Source organism: Phaenicophaeus curvirostris, unplaced genomic scaffold (genome assembly GCF_032191515.1).
Source record: "Phaenicophaeus curvirostris isolate KB17595 unplaced genomic scaffold, BPBGC_Pcur_1.0 scaffold_81, whole genome shotgun sequence".
Lineage (NCBI taxonomy): Eukaryota > Metazoa > Chordata > Aves > Cuculiformes > Cuculidae > Phaenicophaeus > Phaenicophaeus curvirostris.
The window spans coordinates 303,921-325,885 of record NW_027206703.1 but is presented as its reverse complement, the minus strand read 5'-3'; positions in this window follow the sequence as shown (position 1 = coordinate 325,885).

The following is a 21,965-nucleotide window of genomic DNA, read 5'->3' as shown; positions in this document are numbered from 1 at the left end:
GTAACCCTAACCTTAACCCTAATCTAACCCTAACCTAACCCTAACCCGAACCCTAACCCCTAACCCTAACCCTAATGACCCTAACCCTAAACCTAACCCCTAACCCTAACCCTAAACCTAACCCCTAACCCCTAACCCTAATGACCCTAATCCTAACCCTAACCCTAAACACAAACCCTAACCCTAACCCCTAACCCCTAACCCTAACCCCTAACTCTAACCCCTAACCCTAACCCTAATGACCCTAACCCTAACCCTAACACTAACCCTAACCCAACCCTAACCCTAACCCTAACCCTAACCCCTAACCCTAACCCTAACCCTAACCCTAAACCCTAAACCTAACCATAACCCCTAACCCCTAACCCTAACCCCTAACTCTAACCCCTAACCCTAACCCTAATGACCCTAACCCTAACCCTATACCCCTATCCATATCCCCTAACCCTAACCCAAATCCTAACCCTAACCCTAATGACCCTAACCCTAACACTAACCCCTAACTTCTAGAGCTTCTCACGTCCCTACTAAAAGCCCCTGGACCCTTCTAGAGCCCCCTGGGTCCCTTCTAAAAGTGCCAAGACCCTTCTAGAGCCCATCTGGACAATTCTAAAGGCCCCCAGATCCCTCTGGACCCCCCAGAGACCTTCTAAAGGCTCCTGGACCCTTCTAGAGCTTCTCACGTCCCTTCTAAAAGCCCCCAGACCCTTCTAGAGCCCCCCAGAGACATTATAAAGGCCCCTGGACCCTTCTAGAGCTTCTCATGACCCTTTTAAATGCCCCCAGACCCATCTAGAGCCCCCCAGAGACATTCTAAAGGCACCTGGACCCTTCAAGAGCTTCTCACGCCCATTCTAAAAGAACCCAGACCCTTCTAGAGCCCCCCAGAGAGCTTCAAAAAGACCCTGAACCCTTCTAGAGCTTCTTACATCCCTTCTAAAAGCCCCCAGACCCTTCTAGAGCCCCCCAGATCCAATCTAAAGATATCTAGAGCCCCCTGGGACCCCTTTACGGCCTTCTAAGACCCTTCAAGGACCACGAGGAGCCATCTAGAGCCCCCTGGGACCCCTTAAGGCCTTCTAGGACCCATCTAGGACAACGAGAATCCCTCTAGAGCCCCCTGGGACCTCTTTAGGGCCTTCTTGGACCCTTCTAGGGCCCCCCAGGGACCCTCTAGAACCCACTGGGACCCACTTAGGGCCTTCTAGGACCCTTCTAGGACCACGAGAAACCCTCTAGAGCCACCTGGGACTCCCGTAGGGCCTTCTAGGATCATTGTAAGCCCCCAGGGAACCCTCTAGAGCCCTCTGGGACCCTTCTAGGGCTTTCTAGGACCCTTTTAGAATCACCAGGAACCCTCTAGAGCACCCTGGGACCCTTCTAGGGCTTTCTTGGACACTTTCAGAGTCACCAGGAACCCTCTAGAGCCCCCTGGGACCCCTCTAGGACCACGAGAAACCCTCTAGAGCTCCCTGGGACCCAATTAGTGCCTTCTAGGACGCTTCTAGGGACACCAGAGACCCTCTAGAGCCCCCTGGGACACACTTAGGGCCTTCTAGGACCCTTCTAGGACCACGAGGAACCCTCTAGAGCCCCCTGAGACCCGCTTAGGACCTTCTAGGACCCTTCTAGGACCACGAGGAACCCTCTAGAGCCACCTAGGACCCCCTTAGGGCCTTCTAGAACCCTTCTTGGACCCCCAGGGACCCTCTAGAGCCCACTGGACCCCCTTAGGGCCTTCTAGGACCCTTCTAGGACCACGAGAAACAATCTAGAGCCCCCTGGGACCCCCTTAGGGCCAACTAGGACCAGTGTAAGACCCTGGGGAACCCTCTAGAGCCCCCTGGGTCCCCTTTAGGGCCTTCTAGGACCCTTCTAGGGACCCCAGGGACCCTCTAGAGCCCACTGGGACTGCCTTAGGGCCTACTAGGACCCTTCTAGGACTATGAGGAACCCTCTAGAGCCCCCTGGGACACACTTAGGGCCATCTAGGACCCTTCTAGGACCCACGGGAACTATCTAGAGCCCCGTGGGACCCCCTTCGGGCCTTCTAGGACACTTCTAAGTCCTCCAGGGACCCTCTAGAGCCCCCTGGGACCGCTTAGAGCCTTCTAGGACCCTTCTAGGACCTGTGGGTACCCTCTAGAGCCCCCTGGGACCCTTCTAGGGCTTTCTAGGACACGTCTAGAGTCACCAGAAACCCTCTAGAGATCCCTTGGACCCCTTAAGGGCCTTCTAGGACCCTTCTAGGACCACGAGAAAACATCCAGAGCCCCCTGGGACCCACTTAGGGCCTTCTAGGACCATTTTAAGACCCCGGGGAACCCTGTAGAGCCCCCTGGGACCCCTTTAGGGCCTTCTAAGACCATTTTAAGATATCGGGTAACCCTCTAGAGCCCCCTGGGACCCCCTTAGGGCCTTCTAGGACCATGGTAAGACCCCGGGGAACCCTCCAGAGCACCCTGGGTCCTCTTTAGTGCCTTCTAGTACCCTTCTAGGGCCCCCAGAGACCTTCTAGAGCCCCCTGGTTACACTTTGAGCCTTCTAGAACCCTTCTAGGAGCCCCAGGAACCCTCTAGAGCTTCCTGAGACCCCCTTAGGGCCTTCTAGGACCCTTCTAGGACGGCGAGGAACCCTCTAGAGCCCTCTGGGACCCCCTTAGGGCCTTCTAGGGCCCTTCTAGTGCAGGCAGGGACCCTCTAGAGCCCCCTGGGACCCACTCAGGGCCTTCTAGGACCATTTTAAGACTCTCTGGAACCATCTAGAGCCCCCTGGGAAAACTTAGAGCATTCTAGGACCCTTCTAGGACCCCAGGAATATTCTAGAACCCCCTGGGACCACCTTAGGGCCTTCTAGTACCGTTCTAGGACCACCAGGAACCCTCTAGAGCCCCCTGTGACCCCCTTAGGGCCTTCTAGGACCCTTCTCGGACCACCAGGAACCCTCTAGAGCCCCCTGTGACACTCTTAGGGCCTTCTAGGACTCTTCTAGGACCACGAGGAAACCATCTAGAGCCCCCTGGGTCCCGCTTAGGGCCTTCTAGGACCATGGTAAGACCCCGGGGAACCCTCTAGAGCACCCTGGGTCCTCTATACAGCCTTCTAGGACCCTTCTAGGACCACCAGGATCCCTCTAGAGCCCCCTGGGACCCACTTAGGGCCATCTAGGGGTCTTCTAGGACCACGAGTAACCATCTAGAGACCCGTGGGATGACTTAAGGGCCTTCTAGGGGTCTTCTAGGGCCACGAGTAACCATCTAGAGACATGTGGGACCACTTAAGGGTCTTCTTGGACAGTTCTTGGTCCACAAGAGACCCTCTAGAGCCCCCTGGGACCGCTTAGAGTCTTCTAGGTCCATTCTATGAGCCCCTGGAAACACATAGAGCCCCCTGGGACCCCTTTAGGGCCTTCTAGGACCCTTCTAGGACCACCAGGAGCCCTCTAGAGCCCCCTAGGACCCACTTAGGGCCTTCTAGGACACTTCTAGTACCCCCAGGGACCCTCTAGAGCCCGCTGGGACCCTTTTAGGGCCTTCTAGGACCCTCCTAGGACCCACGGGTACCCTCTAGAGCCCTCTGGGACCCTTCTAGGGCTTTCTTGGACCCTTTTAGAATCACCAGGAACCCTCCAGAGTCCCCTGGGACCCTTCTAGGGCTTTCTAGGACCCTTCTAGGACCACGAGGAACCCTCTAGAGCCACCTGGGACCCCCTTAGGGCATTCTAGGACCCTTCTAGGGCCCCCAGGGACCCTCTAGAGCCCCCTAGGACCCACTTAGGGCCTTCTAAGACCCTTCTAGGACCACCAGGAGCCCTCTATAGCCCTCTGGGACACCTTTTTGCACATTCTAGGACCCTTCTAGTGCCCCCAGGGACACTCTAGAGCCCCCTGGGACTCCTTAGGTCCTAGTAGGACCCTTCTAGGACCACGAGAAATCCTCTAGAGCCCCCTGGGACCTCCTTAGGTCCTTCTAGGACCGTTCTAGGGTCACCAGGAACCCTCTAGATCCCTCTGGGACCCACTTAGGGCCTTCTAGGACCCTTCTAGGACCACGAGGAACTCTCTAGAGCCCCCTGGGACTTGCTTAAGGCCTTCTAGGACTCTTCTAGGACCACGAGAAACCATCTAGAGCCCCCTGGGACCCACTTAGGGCATTCTAGGTTCATTTTAAGACCCTGGGAAACCCTCTAGAGCCTCGTGGTACCACTTAGAGCCTTGTAGGACCCTTCTAGGACCAGAAGGAACCCTCTAGAGCCCTCTGGGACCCCCTTAGGGCCTTCTAGGACAATTCTAGCGCCCCCAGGGACCCTCTAGAGCCCCCTGGGACACACTTAGGGCCTTCTAGGACCCTTCTAGGACACAGGGAACCCTCAAGAGCCCCCTGGGACCCCCTTAGGGCTTTCTAGGGCCATGGTAAGACCCTGGGGAACCCTCCAGAGCACCCTGGGTCCTCTTTAGTGCCTTCTAGTACCCTTCTAGGGCCCCCAGGGACCTTCTAGAGCCCCCTAGTTACCCTTTGAGCCTTCTAGAACCCTTCTAGGAGCCCCAGGAACCCTCTAGAGCCCGCTGGGACCCCCTTAGGGCCTTCTAGGACCCTTCTAGGACCACAAGGAACCCTCTAGAGCCCCCTGGGACTCCTTTAGGGCCTTCTAGGACAATTCTAGGGCCGCCAGGGTCCGTCTAGAGCCCCCTGGGACCCCTTTAGGGCCTTCTAGGACCCTTCTAGGACCACGAGGAACCCTCTAGAGCCCCCTGGAACCATTTTAGGGCCCTCTAGGACCCTTCTAGGACCACGAGAAACCATCTATAGCTCTCTGGGACCCCTTTAGGGCGTTCTAGGACTCTTCTAGCGTCCCCAGAGACCGTCTGGAGCCCCCTGGGATGCCTTAGAGTCTTCGAGGACCCTTCTAGGACCACGAGGAACCCTCTAGAGCCCACTGGGACCCCTTTAGGGCCTTCTAGGACAATTCTAGGGCCGCCAGGGTCCGTCTAGAGCCTCCTGGGACCCCTTTACGGCCTTCTAGGACCCTTCTAGGACCACCAGGAGCCCTCTAGAGCCCCCTAGGACCCACTTAGGGCCTTCTAGGACTCTTCTAGTACCCCCAGGGACCCTCTAGAGCCCCCTGGGACCCCCTTAGGGCCTTCTAGGACAATTCTAGGGCCGCCAGGGTCCGTCTAGAGCCCCCTGGGACCCCTTTAGGGCCTTCTAGGACCCTTCTAGGACCACCAGGAGCCCTCTAGAGCCCCCTAGGACCCACTTAGGGCCTTCTAGGACTCTTCTAGTACCCCCAGGGACCCTCTAGAGCCCCCTGGGACCCTTTTAGGGCCTTCTAGGACCCTCCTAGGACACACGGGTACCCTCTAGAGCCGTCTGGGACCCTTCTAGGGCTTTCTTGGACCCTTTTAGAATCACCAGGAACCCTCCAGAGTCCCCTGGGACCCTTCTAGGGCTTTCTAGGACCCTTCTAGGACCACGAGGAACCCTCTAGAGCCCCCTGGGACCATTTTAGGGCCTTCTAGGACCCTTCTAGGACCACGAGAAACCATCTATAGCTCTCTGGGACCCCTTTAGGGCGTTCTAGGACTCTTCTAGGGTCCCCAGAGACCGTCTAGAGCCCCCTGGGATGCCTTAGAGCCTTCGAGGACCCTTCTAGGACCACGAGGAACCCTCTAGAGCCCCCTGGGACCCCCTTAGGGCATTCTAGGACCCTTCTAGGGCCCCCAGGGACCCTCTAGAGCCACCTGGGACCCACTTAGGGCCTTCTAAGACCCTTCTAGGACCACCAGGAGCCCTCTATAGCCCTCTTGGACACCTTTTTGCACATTCTAGGACACTTCTAGTGCCCCCAGAGACCCTCTAGAGCTCCCTGGGAGTCTTTAGGTCCTACTAGGACCCTTCTAGGATCACCAGGAACCCTCTAGAGCCCTCTGGGACCCACTTAGGGCCTTCTAGGACCCTTCTAGGACCACGAGGAACCCTCTAGAGCCCCCTGGCACTTGCTTAAGGCCTTCTAGAACCCTTCTAGGACCAGGAGAAACACTCTACAGCCCCCTGGGACTCCCTTAGGGCCTTCTAGGATCATTATAAGACCCTGGGGAACCCTCAAGAGCCTCGTGGGACCCCTTAGAGCCTTCTAGGACCCTTCTAGGACCACGAGGATCCCTCTAGAGCCCCCTGGGACACCTTAGGGCCTTCTAGGGCTCTTCTAGCGCCCCCAGTGACCCTCTAGACACCCCTGGAACTTGCTTAAGTCCTTCTAGAACCCTTCTAGGGCCACGAGGAACCCTCTAGAGCCCCCTGGGACCCCCTTAGGGCCTTCTAGGTCCATGGTAAAACCCCGGGGAACCCTCTAGAGCACCCTGGGTCCTATTTAAGGCCTTCTAGTACACTTCTAGGGCCCCCAGGGACCTTCTAGAGCCCCCTGGGTCCCCTTAGGGCCTTCTAGAACCCTTCTAGGAGCCCCAGGAACCCTCTAGAGCCCGCTGGGACCACCTTAGGGCCTTCTAGGACCTTTCTAGGACCAAAAGGAACCCTCTAGAGCCCGCTGGGACCCCCTTAGGGCCTTCTAGGACAATTCTAGGGCCGCCAGGGTCCCTCTAGAGCCCCGTGGGACCCCTTAGAGCATTCTAGGACAATTCTAGGACCACCAGGAGCCCTCTAGAGCCCCCTAGGACCCACTTAGGGCCTTCTAGGACTCTTCTAGTACCCCCAGGGACCATCTACAGCCCGCTGGGACCCCCTTAGGGCCTTCTAGGACAATTCTAGGGTCGCCAGGGTCCGTCTAGAGCCCCCTGGGACCCCTTTAGGGCCTTCTAGGACAATTCTAGGGCCGCCAGGGTCCCTCTAGAGCCCCCGGGACCCCTTTAGGGCCTTCTAGGACCCTTCTAGGACCACCAGGAGCCCTCTAGAGCCCCCTAGGACTCACTTAGGGCCTTCTAGGACTCTTCTAGTACCCCCAGGGACCCTCTAGAGCCCCCTGGGACCCTTTTAGGGCCTTCTAGGACCCTCCTAGGACCCACGGGTACCCTCTAGAGCCCTCTGGGACCCTTCTAGGCCTTTCTTGGACCCTTTTAGAATCACCAGGAACCCTCCAGAGTCCCCTGGGACCATTCTAGGGCTTTCTAGGACCCTTCAAGGACCACGAGGAACCCTCTAGAGCCCCCGGGACCATTTTAGGGCCTTCTAGGACCCTTCTAGGACCACGAGAAACCATCTATAGCTCTCTGGGACCCCTTTAGGGCGTTCTAGGACTCTTCTAGGGTCCCCAGAGACCGTCTAGAGCCCCCTGGGATGCCTTAGAGCCTTCGAGGACCCTTCTAGGACCACGAGGAACCCTCTAGAGCCCCCTGGGACCCCCTTAGGGCATTCTAGGACCCTTCTAGGGCCCCCAGGGACCCTCTAGAGCCCCCTGGGACCCACTTAGGGCCTTCTAAGACCCTTCTAGGACCACCAGGAGCCCTCTATAGCCCTCTGGGACACCTTTTTGCACATTCTAGGACACTTCTAGTGCCCCCAGAGACCCTCTAGAGCTCCCTGGGAGTCTTTAGGGCCTACTAGGACCCTTCTAGGATCACCAGGAACCCTCTAGAGCCCTCTGGGACCCACTTAGGGCCTTCTAGGACCCTTCTAGGACCACGAGGAACCCTCTAGAGCCGCCTGGGACCCCCTTAGGGCATTCTAGGACCCTTCTAGGGCCCCCAGGGACCCTCTAGAGCCCCCTGGGACCCCCTTAGGGCTTTCTAAGACCCTTCTAGGACCACCAGGAGCCCTCTATAGCCCTCTGAGACCCTCTTTGCGCCGTCTAGGACCCTTCTAGTGCCCCCAGGGACACTCTAGAGCCCCCTGGGACTCCTTAGGTCCTAGTTGGACCCTTCTAGGACAACGAGAAATCCTCTAGAGCCCCCTGGGACCTCCTTAGGTCCTTCTAGGACCGTTCTAGGGTCACCAGGAACCCTCTAGAGCCCTCTGGGACCCACTTAGGGCCTTCTAGGACCCTTCTAGGACCACGAGGAACTCTCTAGAGCCCCCTGGGACTTGCTTAAGGCCTTCTAGAACCCTTCTAGGACCAGGAGAAACACTCTACAGCCCCCTGGGACTCCCTTAGGGCCTTCTAGGATCATTATAAGACCCTGGGGAACCCTGAAGAGCCTCGTGGGACCCCTTAGAGCCTTCTAGGACCCTTCTAGGACCACGAGGATCCCTCTAGAGCCCCCTGGGACACCTTAGGGCCTTCTAGGGCTCTTCTAGCGCCCCCAGTGACCCTCTAGACCCCCCTGGAACTTGCTTAAGTCCTTCTAGAACCCTTCTAGGGCCACGAGGAACCCTCTAGAGGCCCCTGGGACCCCCTAAGCGCCTTCTAGGTCCATGGTAAAACCCCGGGGAACCCTCTAGAGCACCCTGGGTCCTATTTAAGGCCTTCTAGTACACTTCTAGGGCCCCCAGGGACCTTCTAGAGCCCCCTGGGTCCACTTAGGGCCTTTTAGGACCATTCTAGGACCAGGAGGAACCATCTAGAGCCCTCTGAGAACCCCTTAGGGCCTTCTAAGACCATTTAAAGTCTCCGGGGAACCATCTAGAGGCCCCTGAGACCCCTTAGAACATTCTAGGACCCTTCTATGACCACGAGGAACCTTCTAGAACCACCTGGGACCCCCTTAGGGCCTTCTAGGACCCTCCTAGGACCCACGGGTACCCTCTAGAGCCCTCTGGGACCCTTCTAGGCCTTTCTTGGACCCTTTTAGAATCACCAGGAACCCTCCAGAGTCCCCTGGGACCCTTCTAGGGCATTCTAGGACCCTTCTAGGACCACGAGGAACCCTCTAGAGCCCCCAGGACCATTTTAGGACCTTCTAGGACCCTTCTAGGACCACGAGAAACCATCTATAGCTCTCTGGGACCCCTTTAGGGCGTTCTAGGACTCTTCTAGGGTCCCCAGAGACCGTCTAGAGCCCCCTGGGATGCCTTAGAGCCTTCGAGGACCCTTCTAGGACCACGAGGAACCCTCTAGAGCCCCCTGGGACCCCCTTAGGGCATTCTAGGACCCTTCTAGGGCCCCCAGGGACCCTCTAGAGCCCCCTGGGACCCCCTTAGGGCTTTCTAAGACCCTTCTAGGACCACCAGGAGCCCTCTATAGCCCTCTGGGACCCTCTTTGCCCCTTCTAGGACCCTTCTAGTGCCCCCAGGGACACTCTAGAGCCCCCTGGGACTCCTTAGAGCCTACTAGGACCCTTCTAGGACCACGAGAAACCCTCTAGAGCCCCCTGGGACCTCCTTAGGTCCTTCTAGGACCGTTCTAGGGTCACCAGGAACCCTCTAGAGCCCTCAGGGACCCACTTAGGGCCTTCTAGGACCCTTCTAGGACCACGAGGAACTCTCTAGAGCCCCCTGGGACTTGCTTAAGGCTTTCTAGGACTCTTCTAGGACCACGAGAAACCATCTAGAGCCCCCTGGGACCCACTTAGGGCATTCTAGGTTCATTTTAAGACCCTGGGGAACCCTCTAGAGCCTCATGGTACCACTTAGAGCCTTGTAGGACCCTTCTAGGACCAGAAGGAACCCTCTAGAGCCCCCTGGGACCCCCTTAGGGCCTTCTAGGACAATTCTAGCGCCCCCAGGGACCCTCTAGAGCCCCCTGGGACACACTTAGGGCCTTCTAGGACCCTTCTAGGACACAGGGAACCCTCAAGAGCCCCCTGGGACCCCCTTAGGGCTTTCTAGGGCCATGGTAAGACCCTGGGGAACCCTCCAGAGCACCCTGGGTCCTCTTTAGTGCCTTCTAGTACCCTTCTAGGGCCCCCAGGGACCTTCTAGAGCCCCCTGGTTACCCTTTGAGCCTTCTAGAACCCTTCTAGGAGCCCCAGGAACCCTCTAGAGCCCACTGGGACCCACTTAGGGCCTTCTAGGACCCTTCTAGGACCACAAGGAACCCTCTAGAGCCCCCTGGGACCCCTTTAGGGCCTTCTAGGACAATTCTAGGGCCGCCAGGGTCCGTCTAGAGCCCCCGGGACCCCTTTAGGGCCTTCTAGGACACTTCTAGGACCACCAGGAGCCCTCTAGAGCCCCCTAGGACCCACTTTAGGGCCTTCTAGGACTCTTCTAGTACCCCCAGGGACCCTCTAGAGCCCGCTGGGATTCTTTTAGGGCCTTCTAGGACCCTCCTAGGACACACGGGTACCCTCTAGAGCCCTCTGGGACCCTTCTAGGCCTTTCTAGGACCCTTTTAGAATCACCAGGAACCCTCCAGAGTCCCCTGGAACCCTTCTAGGGCCTTCTAGGACCCTTCTAGGACCACAAGGAACCCTCTAGAGCCCTCTGTGACACATTTTGTGCCTTCTAGGAGACTTTTAGTGCCCCCAGGGACCCTCTAGGCCCCCCTGTGACCCATTTAGGGCCTTCTAGGACAATTCTAGGGCCCCAGGGACACTCTAGAGCCCCGTGGGACCCCTTAGAGCATTCTAGGACACTTCTAGGAGCCCCAGGAACCTTCTAGAACCCTCTGGGACCCACTTAGGCCCTTCTAGGACCCTTCTAGGACCACCAGGAACCTTCTAAAGCCCTCTGGGACCCCCTTAAAGCCTTCTAGGACCCTTCTAGTGCTCCCAGGAACCGTCTAGAGCCCCCTGGGACCCCTTTATGGCCTTCTAAGACCCTTCTAGGACCACAAGAAACGCTCTAGAGCCCCCAGGGACTCCCTTAGGGCCTTCTAGGACCCTTCTAGGATCACCAGGATCCCTTTAGAGCCTTCTGGGACCCGCTTAGGTCCTTCTAGTACCGTTCTAGGACCACGAGAAACTCTCTACAGCCCCCTGGGACGCCCTTAGGGCCTTCTAGGACCCTTCTAGGACCACGAGAAACCATCTAGAGCTCCCTGGGAACCCCTTACGGCCTTCTAGGATCATTGTAAGACCCCGGGGAACCCTCTAGAGCTCCCTGGGACCTCTTTAGGCCCTTCTAGGGCCCTTCTAGGACCACCAGGGACACTCTAGAGCCCTCTGGGACCCCCTTAGGGCCTTCTAGGACCATTCTAGTGCCCCCAGGGACCCTCTAGAGCCCCCTGGGACCTCCTTAGGGCCTTCTAGGACCCTTCTAGGGCCACCAGGGACACTCTAAAGCCCCCTGGGACCCCCTTAGGGCCTGCTAGGTGTCTTCTACGACCACGAGGAACCATCTAGAACCCCCTGAGACCACTTAGGACCTTCTAGGACAATTGTATGACCCCAGGGAACCCCCTAGAGTCGTCTGGGACCCCCTTAGGGCCTACTAGGACCATTGTAAGACCCCAGGGAACACTCTAGAGTCCCCTAGGACTCCTTAAGGCCTTCTAGGATCCTTCTAGGACCACGAGAAACCCTCTAGAGCCCCCAGGGACTCCCTTAGGGCCTTCTAGGACCCTTCTAGGACCACGAGAAACCCTCTAGAGCCCCCAGGGACTCCCTTAGGGCCTTCTAGGACCCTTCTAGGATCACCAGGAACCCTCTAGAGCCATCTGGGACCCACTTAGGACCTTCTAGGACCCTTCTAGGACCACGAGAAACCATCCAGAGCCCCCTGGGACTCCTTAGAGCCTTCTAGGACCCTTCTAGGAGTCCCTGAATCCCTCTAGAGCCCCATGGGACCCACTTAGGTCCTTCTAGGACACTTCAAACACCACCAGCATCCCTCTAGAGCTCACTGGGAAGCATTTAGGGCCTTCTAAGACCCTTCTAGGACCACGAGGAACCCTCTAGAGCCCCCTGGGACCATTTTAGGGCCTTCTAGGTCCCTTCTAGGACCACTAGGAACCATGTAGACCCCCTGGGACAATTTAGGACCTTCTAGGACCATTGTAAGACCATGGGGATCCCTGTAGAGCCCTCTGGGACCCCCTTAGGACCTTCTAGGACCCTTCTAGGACCACCAGGATCCCTCTAGAGCCCCCTGGAACCACCTTAGGGCCTTCTAAAACCCTTCTAGGACCTTGAGGAACCCTCTAGAGCTCTTTGGGACCCCTATAGAAGGGTCTGGAGGCCTTCAGAAGGGTCTGGATGGGCTCTAGAAAGGTCTGGGGGCCTTCAGAATGGCCCTGGGGGGATCTAGAAGGGTCTGGAGGCCTTCAGAAGGGTCCTGAGCGGCTCTAGAATGGTCTGGGGGCATTCAGAAGGGTCTGGATGGGCTCTAGAAGGGTCTGGGGTCCTTCAGAATAGCCCTGGTGGGATCTAGAATGGTCTGGAAGCCATCAGAAGGGCCCTGAGTGGCTCTAGAACAGTCTGGGGGCATTCAGAATGGCCCAGGGGAACTAGAAGGGTCTGGAGACCTTCAGAAGGGTCCTGAGCGGCTCTAGAAGGGTCTGGGGGCTGTCAGAAGGGCCGTGGGTGGGCTCTAGAAGGGTCTGGGGGCCTTCAGAAGGGCCCCGGGTGGGCTCTAGAAGGGTCTGGAGGCCTTCAGAAGGGTCCTGAGGGGCTCTAGAAGGGTCCAACTTGGATCTCAAACGGTCTAGGGCCTTCCGATTGGTCCTGGGGGGCTCTAGAAGGGTCTTGGAACCTTCATAAAGGTCCTGACTGGCTCTAGAAGGGTTCTGAGGGGCTCTAGAAGGGTCTGGGGGCATTCAGAAGGGTCCTGAGGGGCTCTAGAAGGGTCTGGGAGCCTTTCGAAGGGTCCTCGGGGGCTCTAGAAAGTCCTAGAAGGGTCTTAGAAGGCCCTAACAGCGTCCCAGGGTGCTCCAGAGGGTTTCCAGAAGTCTTAGAAGAGTCCTACAAGGACCTAAGGAGGTCCCAGGGGGCTCCAGAGGCTTCCTGGTGACTCTAGAAGGGTCCTTGAAAGCCCTAAGTGGGTCCCAGGTGGATCTAGCGGGTACCTGTGGGTTCTAGAAGGTTCCTAGAAGGTCGTAAGGGGGTCCCAGGGGGCTCTAGAGGGTTCCTGGTGGTCCTAGAAGGTTCCTAGAAGGTCCTAAGGGGGTCCCAGAGCGCTCTAGAGGTATCCTCGTGGTCGTAGAAGGTTCCTATAAGGTTCTAAGGGGGTCTCAGGGGGCTCTAGATGGTTCCTCGTGGCCCTAGGAGGGTCCTAGAAAGCCCTAAGCGGGTCCCAGGAGGCTCTAGAGGGTTCCTGGTGACTCTAGAAGGGTCCCAGTAAGCCCTAGAAAGGTCCCAGGGGGCTCTAGAGGGTTCCTGGAGACCCTAGAAGAGTCCCAGAAAGCCCTAGAAGGGTCCCACGGGGCTCTAGAGGGTTCTCGTGGGTCCTAGAAGGGTTCTAGAAGGCCCTAAGGGTGCCCAGAGGACTCCAGAGGATTCTTCGTGGTCCTAGAAGAGCTCTAGAAGGCACTAAATAGGTCCAAGGTTGCTCTAGAGGGTTCCTCGTGGTCTTAGATGCGTCCGAGAAGGCCCTAAGGGGTCCCAGGGGGCTCTAGAGGGTCCTTGGGGCACTAGAAGGGTCCTAGAAGGCCTTAAGTGGGTCTCAGGTGGCTCTAGGGGTTTCCTCGTTGTCCTAGAAGGGTCCTAGGAGGCCCTAAGTGGGTCCTAGGGGGCTCTAGAGGGTTTCATGTGTTCCTAGAATAACCCAGAAGGCCCTAAGGAGGTCCCAGGTGGCTCTAGATGGTTTCTCGTGGTCCTAGAAGGGTCATAGAAAGCATTAAGGGGGTCCTAGGGAGCTCTAGAGGGTTCCTCGTGGTGCTAGAATGTACCTAGAAGGCTCTAAGGGGGTCCCAAAGAGCTCTAGAGGGTTCTTCGAGGTCTTAGAAGCATCTGAGAAGGCCCTAAGAAGGTCCCAGGTGCCTCTAGAGAGTTCCTCGTGGTCTTAGAAGGGTTCTAGAAGGCCCTATGTGGTCCCAGGGGGCTCTAGAGGGTCCCTGGGACACTAGAAGTGTCCTAGAAGGCCCTAAGTGGGTCTCAGGGTGCCCTAGGGGGTTCCTCGTTGTCCTAGAAGTGTCCTAGGAGGCCCTAAGTGGGTCCCAGGGGCTCTAGAGGGCTCCTGGTGACTCTAGAAGTCTCCTATAAAGCTCTAGAAGGGTCCCAGGGGGCTCTAGAAGGTACATGGTGACACTAGACGGGTCCTAGAAAGACCTAGAATGGTCCCAGAGGGCTCTAGAGGGTTCCCTTGGGTCCTAGAAGCGTCCTAGAAGGCCCTAAAGGGGTCCCAGGGGGCTCTAGATGGTTCCTCGTGGTCTTAAAAGGGTCTTAGAAGGCCCTAAATGGGTCCCAGGGGGCTCTAGAGGGTTCCTCGTGTTTCTAAAAGGGTCCTATAAGGCCCTAAGGGGGTCCCAGGGGTCTCTAGAGGGTTTCTCGTGGTCCTAGAATGGTCCTAGAAGACACTAAGGGGGTCCCAGGGGGTTCTACATGGTTTCTCGTGGTCCTAGAAGGCACCTAGAAGGGTCTAAGTGGGTCCCAGGGGGCTCTAGAGGGTTTCTCGTGGTCCTTGAAGGGTCCTAGAAGGCCCTAAAATGGTCCCAGGGGGTTCTAGAGGGTTCCTGGTACTCCTAGAAGAGTCCTATAAGGATCCATGCGGTCCCAGGGGGCTCTAGAGGGTCCCTGGTGGCCCTAGAAGGGTCCTAGAAGGCCCTAAAGGGGACCCAGGGGGCTCTAGAGTGTTCGCCGGTGACTTACAATGGTCCTAGAAGGCCCTAAGGGGGTACTAGGGGGCTCTAGGTTGTTTCTCATGGTCCTAGAAGGGCCCTAGAAGGCCCTAAAGTGGTTCCAGGGGGTTTTAGAGTGTTCCCCGGGGTCTTACCATGGTCCTAGAAGGCCCTAAGTGGGTCCCAGGGGGCTCTAGAGGGTTTCTCGTGGTCCTAGAAGGGTCCTAGAAGGCCCTAAACTGGTCCCAGGGGGCTGTAGATTGTTTCTCATGGTCCTAGAAGGGTCCTAGAAGTCCCTAAAGGGGTCCCAGGGGGCTCTAGAGGGTTCCTTGTGGCCCTAGAAGGGTCTTAGAAGGCCCTAAGTGTGCCCAGAGGACTCCAGAGGATTCTTCGTGGTCCTAGAAGAGCTCTAGAAGGCACTAAATGGGTCCAAGGTTGCTCTACAGGGTTCCTCGTGGTCTTAGAAGGGTCCTAGAAGGCTCTAAGGGGTCCCAGTGGGCTCTAGAGGGTCCCTGGGGGTCCTAGAAGGGTCCTAGAAGGCCCTAAGGAGGTCCCAGGGGTCTCTAGAGGGTTTCCCAGGGACTTACAATGATCCTAGAAGGCCCTACGGGGGTCCCAGGTGTCTCTAGAGGGTTTCTCGTGGTCCTAGAAGGGTCCTAGAAGGCCCTAAGGGGGTCCCAGGGGACTCTAGAGGGTTCCTGGTGCCTCTACAAGGGTCTTAGAAAATCCTAGAAATTTCCCAGGGGGTTCTAGATGGTTCCTTGTAGTTCTAGAAGTGTTCTAGAAGGCCTTTAATGGGTCCCATGGGGCTCTAGAGGGTTACTCGTGGTCCTAGAATGGTCCTAGAATGCCCCAAGGGGTTCCCAGGGGGCTCTAGAGGGTTCCTGGGGCTCCTAGAAGGGTCCTAGAAGGCTCTAAGGAGGTCCCAGGTGCCTCTAGAGAGTTTCTCGTGGTCTTAGAAGGGTTCTAGAAGGCCCTATGGGGTCCCAGGGGGCTCTAGAGGGTCCCTGGGACACTAGAAGTGTCCTAGAAGGCCCTAAGTTGGTTTCAGGGTGCTCTAGGGGGTTCCTCATGTCCTAGAATTGTCCTAGGAGGCCCTAAGTGGGTCCCAGGGGGCTCTAGAGGGCTCCTGGTGACACTAGAAGGGTCCTAGAAAGACCTAGAATGGTCCCAGAGGGCTCTAGAGGGTTCCCGTGGGTCCTAGAAGGGTCCTAGAAGGCCCTAAAGGGGTCCCAAGGGGGTCTAGATGGTTCCTCGTGGTCCTAAAAGGGTCTTAGAAGGCCCTAAATGGGTCCCAGGGGGCTCTAGAGGGTTCCTCGTGGTTCTAAAAGGGTCCTAGAAGGCCCTAAAGGGGACCCAGGGGGCTCTAGAGGGTCCTTCGTGGTCTTAGAAGCGTCCGAGAAGGCCCTAAGGGTGTCCCAGGGGGCTCTAGAAGGTCCCTGGGGGCCCTAGAATGGTCCTAGAAGGCCCTAAGGAGGTCCCAGGGGGCTCTAGAGGGTTCCTGGTGGTCCTAGAAGGATTCTAGAAGGCCCTAAGTGGTTCCCAGAGGGCTCTAGAGGGTTTCTCGTTGTCCTAGAAGGGTCCTAGGAGGCCCTAAATGGGGCCCAGGGAGCTCTAGACGGTTCCTCGTGGTCCTAGGAGGATCCTAGAAGGACCTAAGTGGTTCCCAGAGGGCTCTGGATGGTTTCTTGTGGTCTTAGAATGGACCTAGAAGGCCCTAAAGTGGTCCCAGTGAACTCTAGAGGGTTCCTGGGGTTCCTAGAAGGGCCCTAGAAAGGTCTAAGAGGTTCCAGGGGGCTCTAGAGGGTCTCCGGGCGCCCTAGAATAGTCCTAGAAGGCCCTAAAGGGGTCCCAGGGGGCTCTAGAGCGTTCCCTGGGGTCTTACCATTGTCCTAGAAGGCCCTAAGTGGGTCCCAGGGGGCTCTAGAAGGTTTCTCGTGGTCCTAGAAGGGTCCTAGAAAGTCCTAAAGGGGTCCAAGCGAGCTTTAGAGGGTTCCTGGTGAATCTAGAAGTGTCCTAGAAAGCCCTAGAAGGGTCCCAGGGGGCTCTAGAGGTTTCCCTGTGGTCCTAGAAGGGTCCTAGAAGACCCTAAAGTGGTCCCAGGGGGCTCTAGATGGCTCCTGGTGCTCCTAGAAGGGTCCTAGAAGGCTCTAAGCTGTCCCAGGGGACTCTAGAGGGTACCTAGAGGGCCTAGAAGTGACCTAGAAGGCCCTAAAGGGGTCCCAGGGGGCTCTAGATGGTGCCTGTGGGTCCTAGAAGGGTCTTAGAAGGCCCTAAGGTGGTCCCAGGGGGCTCTAGAGGGTTCCTCGTGGTCCTAGAAGGGTTCTACAAAGCCCTAAGGGGTCCCAGTGGGCTCTAGAGGGTTCCTGGTGGTTTTAGAAGGCTCCCAGGGGTCTTTAGAGGGTCCCTGGAGGCCCTTGAAGTATCCTAGAAGGCACTAAAGGGGACCCAGGGGGCTCTAGAGTGTTCCCCGTGGTCTTACAATCGTCCTAGAAGGCCCTAAGGGGGTACCAGGGGTCTCTAGGTTGTTTCTCGTGGTCCTAAAAGGGTCCTAGAAGGCCCTAAAGTGGTCCCAGGGGGCTCTAGAGGGTTCCTGGTGGTCCTAGAAGGGTCCTAGAAGGCACTAAAGGGGTCCCAGGGGTCTCTAGAAGGTTCCCAGGGGTCTTACAATGATCCTAGAAGGCTCTAAGTGGGTCCCATGGGGCTCTAGATGGTTTCTCGTGGTCCTAGAAGGGTCCTAGAAGGCCCTAAAGGGGTCCCAGGGGGCTCTAGATTGTTTCTCGAGGTCCTAGAAGCGTCCTAGAAGGCCGTAAGTGCGTCCCAGGGGGCTCTAGAGGGTTCCTGGTGGTCCTAGAAGGATTCTAGAAGGCCCTAAGTGGTTCTCAGAGGGCTCTAGAGGGTTCCTCGTGGTCCTAGAAGGGTCTTAGAAGGCCATAAAGGGGTCCCAGGGTGCTCTAGAGGTCTTTAGTATGGATCTGGGGGGCTCTAGAAGGGTCTGGGCGCTTTTAGAATGGATGTGAGAAGCTCTAGAAGGGTTCAGGGTCTTTTTGAATCTCCCTGGGGGGCTCTAGAAGGGTCTGGGGGCTTTTAGAATTGTCCAGATGGGCTCTAGAAGGGTCTAGGGTCCTTTAGAATGGGTCTGGGGTGCTCTAGAAGGGTCTGGGGTCTTTTAAAATGGACGTGAGAAGATCTAGATGGGTCCAGGGGCCTTTAGAATGTCGCTGAGGGCCTCTAGAAGGGTCTGGGGTCCTCTAGAAGGGACGTGAGATGCTCTAGAAGGGTCCAGGGTCCTTTAGAAGGTCTCTGGCGTCTCTAGAAGGGTCTGGAGGCTTCTAGAAGGGATGTGAGAAGCTCTAGAAGGGTCCAGGGGCCTTTAGAACGTCTCTGGGGGGCTCTAGAAGGGTCTGGGGGCCTTTAGAAAGGACGTGAGAATCTCTAGAAGGGTCCAGGGGCCTTTAGAACGTCTCTGGGGGGCTCTAGTGGGATCTGGGGTCTTTTAGAAGGACTCTGGGGCCCTCTAGAAGGGTCTAGGGTCCATTAGAATGGGTCTGGGAGGATTTAGAAGGGTCTAGATGCCTTTAGAACGTCTGTGGGGGGTCTAGAAGGGTCTGGGGTCTTTTAGAAGCGACGTGAGAAGCTCTAGAAGGGTCTGGGCGCCTTTAGAAGGTCTCTGGGGGGCTCTAGAAAGGTCTGGGTTCTTTTAGAAGGGACGTGAGAAGCTCTAGAAGGGTCCAAGGACCTTTAAAATAGTTCTGGGGGCTCTAGAGGAGTCTGGAGGCTGTTAGAATGGTCCAGATGGGCTCTAGAATGGCCTGGTCGCTTTTAGAAGGTCTCTGGGGGGCTCTCGAAGGGTCTGGGGTCTTTTAGAAGGGACGTGAGAAGCTCTAGAAGGGTCCAGGGGCCTTTAGAAGGTCTCTGGGAGGCACTCAAAGGGTCTGGGGGCTTTTAGAAGGGACGTGAGAAGCTCTGGAAGGGTCCAGGGGCCTTTAGAAGGGCTCTGGGGAGTCTGGAATGGTCTGGGGGCCTCTAGAATGGTCCAGAAGGGCTCTAGAATGGTCTTGGCACTTTTAGAAGGGCCCCGGTGGGTGCTAGAATGGTCTGGGGTCTTTTAGAATGGACGTCAGGTGCTCTAGAAGGGTCTGGGGGCTTTTAGAAGGGTCCAGTGGAGCTCTAGGAGGGTCTGGGGGCCTTTAGAAGGGCTCTGGCGGTCTTTAGAGACATCTGGGGGCCTTTAGAAGGACTCTGGGGGCCTCTAGAAGGGTCTAGAGGCCTTTAGATTTGTCTAGAGGGGCTCTAGAAGGACTAATCCCCTAACCCTAACAATTAACCCTAACCCCCTATCCCCAACCCTGACCCTAACCGGATAACCATAACCCTAATCCCTATCCCCCTAACCCTAATCCCTAACACCCTAACCCTAATCCCTTACACCCTAACCCTAACCCCGTAACCCTAAGCACATAACACTAAACCCTAACCCTAACCCTAACCTTAACCCCTAACCCTAACCCTCACCCTAAACCCTAACCATAACCCTAACCCTAACCCAACCCTGACCCTAACCCTAACCACAAACCCTAACCCCTAACCCTAACTCTAACCCTAACCCTAAAGACCCTAAACTCTAACCCTCACCCTAACCCCTAACCATAAGCATAACCCTAACCATAACCCTAACCCTTATGACCCTAACCCTAACCTTAACCCTAATCTAACCCTAACCTAACCCTAACCCTAACCACTAAGCCTAACCCTAACCCCTAACCCTAAGCCTAAACCCTAACCCTAAACCCTAACCCTAACCCTAATGACCCTAACCCTAACCCTAAACCTAACCCCTAACCCTAAACCTAACCCCTAACCCTAATGACCCTAACACTAACCCTAACCCAACCCTAACCCTAACCTTAAACCCTAACCCTAAACCCTAACCCTAACCCCTAACTCTAACCCCTAACCCCTAACCCTAACCCTAATGACCCTAACCCTAACCCTAACCATAAACCCTAACCCTAACCCTAACACTAACCCCAACCCCTAACCCTAACCCTAAACCCTAACCCTAACCCTAACCCCTAACTCTAACCCCTAACCCTAACCCCTAACCCTAAACCCTAACTCTAACCATAACCCCTAACCCCTTACCCTAACCCTAATGACCCTAACCCTAACACTAACCCCTAACTTCTAGAGCTTCTCACGTCCCTTCTAAAAGACCCTGGACCCTTCTAGAGCCCCCTGGGTCCCTTCTAAAAGTGCCAAGACCCTTCTAGAGCCCATCTGGACAATTCTAAAGGCCCCCAGATCCCTCTGGACCCCCCAGAGACCTTCTAAAGGCCCCTGGACCCTTCTAGAGCTTCTCACGTCCCTTCTAAAAGCCCCCAGACCCTTCTAGAGCCCCCCAGAGACATTATAAAGGCCCCTGGACCCTTCTAGAGCTTCTCATGACCCTTTTAAAAGCCCCCAGACCCATCTAGAGCCCCCCAGAGACATTCTAAAGGCACCTGGACCCTTCAAGAGCTTCTCACGCCCATTCTAAAAGAACCCAGACCCTTCTAGAGCCCCTCAGAGAGCTTCAAAAAGACCCTGAACCCTTCTAGAGCTTCTTACATCCCTTCTAAAAGCCCCCAGACCCTTCTAGAGCCCCCCAGATCCAATCTAAAGATATCTAGAGCCCCCTGGGACCCCTTTACGGCCTTCTAAGACCCTTCTAGGACCACGAGGAGCCATCTAGAGCCCCCTGGGACCCCTTAAGGCCTTCTAGGACCCATCTAGGACCACGAGAATCCCTCTAGAGCCCCCTGGGACCTCTTTAGGGCCTTCTTGGACCCTTCTAGGGCCCCCCAGGGACCCTCTAGAACCCACTGGGACCCACTTAGGGCCTTCTAGGACCCTTCTAGGACACGAGAAACCCTCTAGAGCCACCTGGGACTCCCGTAGGGCCTTCTAGGATCATTGTAAGCCCCCAGGGAACCCTCTAGAGCCCTCTGGGACCCTTCTAGGGCTTTCTTGGACACTTTTACAATCACCAGGAACCCTCTAGAGCCCCCTGGGACCATTCTAGGGCTTTCTTGGACACTTTTAGAGTCACCAGGAACCCTCTAGAGCCCCCTGGGACCCCTCTAGGACCACGAGAAACCCTCTAGAGCTCCCTGAGACCCGCTTAGGACCTTCTAGGACCCTTCTAGTACCACGAGGAACCCTCTAGAGCCACCTAGGACCCCCTTAGGGCCTTCTAGAACCCTTCTTGGACCCCCAGGGACCCTCTAGAGCCCACTGGACCCCCTTAGGGCCTTCTAGGACCCTTCTAGGACCACGAGAAACAATCTAGAGCCCCCTGGGTCCCCTTTAGGGCCTTCTAGGACCCTTCTAGGGACCCCAGGGACCCTCTAGAGCCCACTGGGACTGCCTTAGGGCCTACTAGGACCCTTCTAGGACTATGAGGAACCCTCTAGAGCCCCCTGGGACACACTTAGGGCCATCTAGGACCCTTCTAGGACCTGTGGGTACCCTCTAGAGCCCCCTGGGACCCTTCTAGGGCTTTCTAGGACACGTCTAGAGTCACCAGAATCCCTCTAGAGATCCCTTGGACCCCTTAAGGGCCTTCTAGGACCCTTCTAGGACCACGAGAAAACTTCCAGAGCCTCCTGGGACCCACTTAGGGCCTTCTAGGACCATTTTAAGACACCGGGGAACCCTGTAGAGCCCCCTGGGACCCCTTTAGGGCCTTCTAAGACCATTTTAAGATATCGGGTAACCCTCTAGAGCCCCCTGGGACCCCGTTAGGGCCTTCTAGGACCATGGTAAGACCCCGGGGAACCCTCCAGAGCACCCTGGGTCCTCTTTAGTGCCTTCTAGTACCCTTCTAGGGCCCCCAGGGACCTTCTAGAGCACCCTGGTTACATTTTGAGCCTTCTAGAACCCTTCTAAGAGCCCCAGGAACCCTCTAGAGCCCGCTGGGACCCCCTTAGGGCCTTCTAGGACCCTTCTAGGACCACAAGGAACCCTCTAGAGCCCCCTGGGACCCCTTTAGGGCCTTCTAGGACCACCAGGAGCCCTCTAGAGCCCCCTAGGACCCACTTAGGGCCTTCTAGGACCCTTCTAGGACCACGAGGAACCCTCTAGAGCCCGCTGGGACCCTTTTAGGGCCTTCTAGGACCCTCCTAGGACCCACGGGTACCCTCTAGAGCCCTCTGGGACCCTTCTAGGCCTTTCTTAGACCCTTTTAGAATCACCAGGAACCCTCCAGAGTCCCATGGGACCCTTCTAGGGCTTTCTAGGACCCTTCTAGGACCACGAGGAACCCTCTGGATCCCCCTGGGGTCCCCTTAGGGCCTTCTAGGACCCTTCTAGGACCACAAGGAACCCTCTAGAGCCCTCTGTGACACATTTTGTGCCTTCTAGGAGACTTTTAGTGCCCCCAG